Raw genomic sequence first — 6,000 nt, 5'->3', positions numbered from 1 at the left:
TTTTTTTTTAACAATGTTTGTATTAATTTTCAAAAAGAACATACAAAACACATCAACACTCACCTCACTAGCCACACAATGAAAAACAGGCAAACCCTGCTGCACACACATACACACAAAATAAATAAAATAAATAAAAATACATAAATATAAAACAACAATTACCACAAATAATAAAAAATAATAATTGTTACACTCAATAGCCTTACAGATAAATATAATCTACTGTTGCTTGAGAAAGTCCATTAAGGCTGCCCACACCTGCCATTTCTCTAAATCCAAGATTGTGTAATGCAGTGGTCTCAAACTCAAATTACCTGGGGGCCGCTGAAGGCAGTATCAAAATTATCAAAAGACACAAAATTACCAAAAAAAAGACACAAAATGACCAAAAAAGACACAAAATTCTTTAAATAAGACACAAAATTACCAAAAAAAGACACAAAATAACCCAAAAAAGTAATTAAAGGGACCTTCCACACACAACACGGTAAAGTGCCATTCATATAAAACTCACATTAAACTTTCATATCAAGGTGGGGGCCACAAAATATCGTCCCGAGGGCCACAATTGGCCCTGGGGCCGCGAGTTTGGGACCCATGCCTTACGAGGAGCCACTGGCTTGGTGCTGGCTTTTATGCACCCAGTCACAATGGCCTAAACTGAAGACAGAAGTCTTATGATTAAACAGTAACATAAAATATACTACATGCTGTATGGCAAAAGAAGCAAAGGAGGATCAAAAATCTGCATCCTTGTGGCTCCGCTAAGGCACACCAACGTAAAGCATTCCTGTAGCGATTACAGTTGGCTCTTAAAGTTCTGTACTTGATTCCTGTGGTATAAGGCTAGAACCTTCAGGTTTAATGCACTTATTGTAAGTCGCTTTGGACAAAAGCGTCAGCTAAATGACACGTAATGTAATGTAACATCTTCCCTTCTCTCCCCTTTGTGCTCCTGCTCTATCACTGTAAAATAAGCATGGGAAATTATAGAAAAAATAGCTTAAAAAAAAGTGAAATCTGACACAAGTGATACAGAGTAATGATGTGCTGGTACACTGTTATGGCATCACATAAACTAACTTGTACATGATGATTTTTGAGACACTCTGTTAATCGATGAACTTTAACTTTAAAATCGTTTTTGATTTCTTGTTTTTTAATCTCATCGTAAATCCAAAGTTCTCAAACCTCATATTGCAAATTCCGTATGAAGTTTTGAAGTGTAAATCTCCTGCCATTTGTGGCTTTTGATTCGTGCTTTCTTTGTTCTCAAAAGAACATTTTGATGAAATGACTATGAATATAAATATGAAGGCTCATTTGGGGCTTCTATTAAACAGCAGAGCTCCACTTCCAAGCTGGGACCGAGCAGTTGCAGGCTTGCCAATCGTTTGATTCAGACGGGACTCTGATATCCGTTTGAGGTGTGTTCTGACAAAAGTATTAAAGCCTTTCTGGTCTGTGGGATTTCAGCAGGATAAGAGCAGTCACACTAATTGATTGGTGCGTGCAAATGCGACAAAATTACAATAAATTTCAGAATAATAGCAGACTCATTACCCCCTTAACTCTCCCACAAGTGCTCTCACATGAACTCTTATTTTCCGCATGTTGTGGTGTGTTTGTGTTTTGGTTCTGGGGTGGGAAAAAGCAAAATCGGCAGCCACCGAGCTTCTGAGAATTCTCCACAGGCACTTATGGGAAAACATGTTTTAACTGTGATAGTTTGCCGGATGATCGAACTGCCTCCAAGCTTGACAGTTGAGGGGAAAGATGTTAGAGAAGATGGTGCCAGGCTTTATAAAAAAAATATAAAAAAATCGAATATCTGTTTTCCAGCCTGACAATTCTTCATGTGAAGCCCAGCACATCAAAGAAATAAAAGCGTAAAAGTATTTGACAATCAAGATATAAAGATTAGAATTTATGATCAGAAGAGGGCACAACTTCCATCTCAGAGTCACATTTATCTCCACATTTTTCATGAAATATTTATTCAGGCTGTATGGTTTCAACATGGCCTCACAGGAATCTGTGAAATCCACTTCATCAAGATTGCGGATCGGAGATGGCAGCCATATAAAGTCTATGAGAACCAAAATATCTTCCAAGCCACATAGGTCAATCTTGGTGTCAAAATATATATTTGGTGGGTCAAAGAATCATTTAAAGCTATTGAGAATATCGAACCTGGTCTCACAGGAATCCATGAAATAGCCACGAATTCGCTTAACTCAAAATCCGTGGAATAGCCTCCGGAATCACTCAAATTTCCGTGAAACTGACACGGATTTCGCTACAATGCAAGTTAATGACAGTCATATCCCGTGGCTATTCCATGGATATTTTTTCCTATTGGTTTGTTCCAAGTCACGTGACTTTCAAGGTCCCGGCGGTCAGAACAGAAAACATGGCGGACAGTTCTCTCATTTTTTGTGAAAAAATCAATATTTTGACTTAGTTTCTGCATAAAAATGGATTTTGATCACATTTCTAGCGTGAAATATTTTTTCACGCTTTTTTTCACGTTTTATTTTCTAAATATTCACTCAGTGAATGTACATAATCACTTTGTATGTTGGAATAGCCACGGGATATGTCTGTCATTAACTTGCATTGTAGCAAAATCCGTGTCAGTTTCACGGAAATTTGAGTGATTCCGTGGCTATTCCACTGATTTTGACTTAAGCGAATCCGTGGCTATATCACGGATTCCTGTGAGCTTCTTCATGTGAAGCCCAGCACATCAAAGAAATAAAAGCATAAAAGTATTTGACAATCAAGATGTAAAGATTAGAATTTATGATCAGAAGAGGGCACAACTTCCATCTCATAGAGCCACATTTATCTCCAAATTTTTATGAAATATTTATTCAGGCTGTATGGTTTCCTAATATTAATGGTTTGTTTATATTCTCATGCACAGTCTGAAATGGAGCCACTTGTATTCTGACCATGAAAATGTCTAAGGGAAAAAATATATAATGTATTTATATTCACTGGCTATTAACCTCTTTAAAGCCTCCAGTTAATGCACCCTAACCATCTCATGCATATTCTTAATGCTCTGCTTAGTTTTTTCTACCCACGGGCCACTGGTAGACTCCTGGGGAGAGAGCAGCTTCAATTCAATTAAAACTGGAAGTTCGGTGACTCCTGATCCAATCAAGCTCTTGGCTGGGGTCCATGACCATGACATGAATGATAATGCAGCTGAAGACAATCGCAGAGACAGACAGAAACATGACACACTGGAATCCGGGAGGCAGTGATGGAAATTTATAGCTCTGCCATGAATTGAGAACAGTGACACCGCTCATATGTCTATAAGTCACTGCTGTGTGATCGCCAGATGTCTGGAGACACGATGATGCTTCAGTTTGAATAGAAGGAAAGGCTGGGAGGGAAAAAAGCTTAAAGCTTAATTAAATGAATTAGCTTAATTGTCCGATTGTTGTGGTTCAGTACTGCCAGTGAGGTCTACACTGCAAGAAAGCCAACTCGTATTTTTTTGGCCTAAAACAGTGATTTAAGTTGGTAAAACTTGGAAATATAAATTATTGACATTTAGGGCAACAATGTAAGTTAGCAGAACAAAACAAGCCAGTTTTATGCTCAAAAACAAGTTTGTGAGTTGTTGTTACTTATATCTTTAAGTTGGGGTTCACAACAAGGGACAATAGTTCTGCTAACTCTTATTTCTTTGTTGTGAAATGCGGGAAAGCGGTGAAATTCGGTCATTAGCGAAAGCTAGCGGCTAACTGATGCTAGCGGCGCTGCTTGTTACAGCTACAAGAGTAGCCATTAGCATATCAATGCTAGCTCAAAATTGTGGTTGCAACATTAGCTGACATTTCATAGCGGCGTTACAATCGTGCCAATTCAACACATTGCAGAAGTTAGCAGAAGAAAGGATTAAAAGTTATTACAGTGTAAAATTATAAGTTCGTACAATTTACAGTTGATTTGACAAAAATATGAATTCAGAGTTGGACAATTGAACTAAATATTTTAGGTTTTGTTTTTGAGTTTGCTCAACTTAAAATTTTATCGAAGTTTGTTGCCTTGAAATTTTGAGTTCACCCAACTTTTCTTTTTTTTTCAGTGTATGTTGTAAGTCAAGGGGCTGTGGTTTAAACCTCTGAAGTCCAGGAGATTTTGGTTCAAATTTGTCAACTTCCTATGCATTCATTTCTGTCTCTGTTTAGCATCTTTCAGTCTGTCCTTACATCACATGCATGGCTCCTTTTTCTCCACACAAACTTGGCTATCAGTCAGATTTTTCAGTATAAGTATAAAGCTGCCAGGAACCGAAATTACAAACAAAAGACACAGGTGTCTATGGAAATGTACAATTTTTTTAAACCATCTATACACTCACAAAAAAAAACCCACAGAAAAAATAATAAATAATAAAACCGTCTATTTACATACATTTACTTTAAAAATGGTCTAGAAAACATAAATGTCTAGAAACATAAATGTCACACTATGAAAAGCTTCTATGATTGCACTTTCAACTGGCTTTCTCAGCTTGTCTACATATCATATGTAAATAAAGGTATTACTGAAAATAAAATGTGTATTTTCAATAAATAGATGGACTCCAGAGGGTTAATTGTGCACAAAAATGAGAAATGTCATTGTCGTGCAAAAATAATTATTGTTGGTAAGTCTCATTGTTTCAATCAGTGTATTTGTATCTTCCAAATATACTTAAATGAGCTAAAATAAAGGTTTTGAATGCCTAAATATAATCTTTGCCGTTTTTTAATGTGCCCCTCTGATTAAACACTGGCCCCTGCTTGGCCCCCACAGTAAAACTGGTCTACAACCGCCACTATTTGTCAGAGAGTTAAAGTAATTTAATTTAAATAAATGTCTGTTAGGGTCATATCTATGGCAGATATATTGGGAGAAATACACCTAAACCCAGTACAAAGACCAGGATATGTTGGGGAGCAGCCTTGGAGTCGGGTCTATCCGCAGGGAGCTGGACGCCGTGACGCCTCTGGACGCCGTGACGCCTCTGGCGAGCGATGCGCCTGTCTGTGCAGAACTCAGCCTGCTGCCACCAACAGTGCACCGAGTGCTACGCTCGCTGGTTCCCATGGAGATGCCGCATGACAGTATCCAGCTGAATATTTGCCCAGAACATCAGACAACAGTGAATACCAACACTGCCTCGGATGGCCTCTTTATTGATATTAACCATGAGCCTTTAACAAGGCACCAGCCTATAGGGAAATAGGGGAGAACAAATGGGGGAAAACTCAAAAAGAAATGGAGAAAAAACAGACTAAAAGCTTGCAAAGACATGAATGGACACAAGCTTTACACACAGTGGCGGTTCTACACAGGGGCCTACAGGGGCCACTCCCCCTGTGAAGAAGTCTTTGGCCCCTGCTGTGGCCCCTGTGTCAAATTAATAATAAAAGGATAAATTTATAACAATGAACAATGGAACAATTCTAACCTTTTTTATTGTTCAAACAATATCTCATTGTACACAAAAGGAACCCATAATGTGTACATTGTATAACAGTTTAACTCTATGGAGTCTTATAGGGCTATTTTGTCCATTTTTTTAATCCCTTTCATGTCTTTACGTGTCTTTTTTGGTCATATGTGTCTTTTTTGTGTCTTTTTATTTTTTATTTTTGTCTTTTCTGTCTTTTTTATTTTATTTTTATGTCTTCTGTGGGGTTTTTTGTGTCTTTTTTGTCATTGGTGTCATTTATGTGTCTTTTTTGTGTCTGTTTTAGTTATTTTGTGTCATTTTTTTTGTCATTTTGTGTCTTTTTTTGTCATTTTTATGTCTTCTGTGGGGGTTTTTGTGTGTTTTTTGGTCATTTGGTGTCTTTTTCAAGACATTCAAAGATTTTGAATGCTTGAATATCATCTTTGCCGTTTTTTCATGTGCTAATGTGACCCTCTGATTAAACACTGGCCCCTCCTTGACCCCCACAGTAAAATTGGTCTAGAACCGCCACT

This window comes from Centropristis striata, chromosome 7 (genome assembly GCF_030273125.1).
Source record: "Centropristis striata isolate RG_2023a ecotype Rhode Island chromosome 7, C.striata_1.0, whole genome shotgun sequence".
Taxonomy (NCBI): domain Eukaryota; kingdom Metazoa; phylum Chordata; class Actinopteri; order Perciformes; family Serranidae; genus Centropristis; species Centropristis striata.
Note: the sequence above shows the minus strand (reverse complement) of the source record.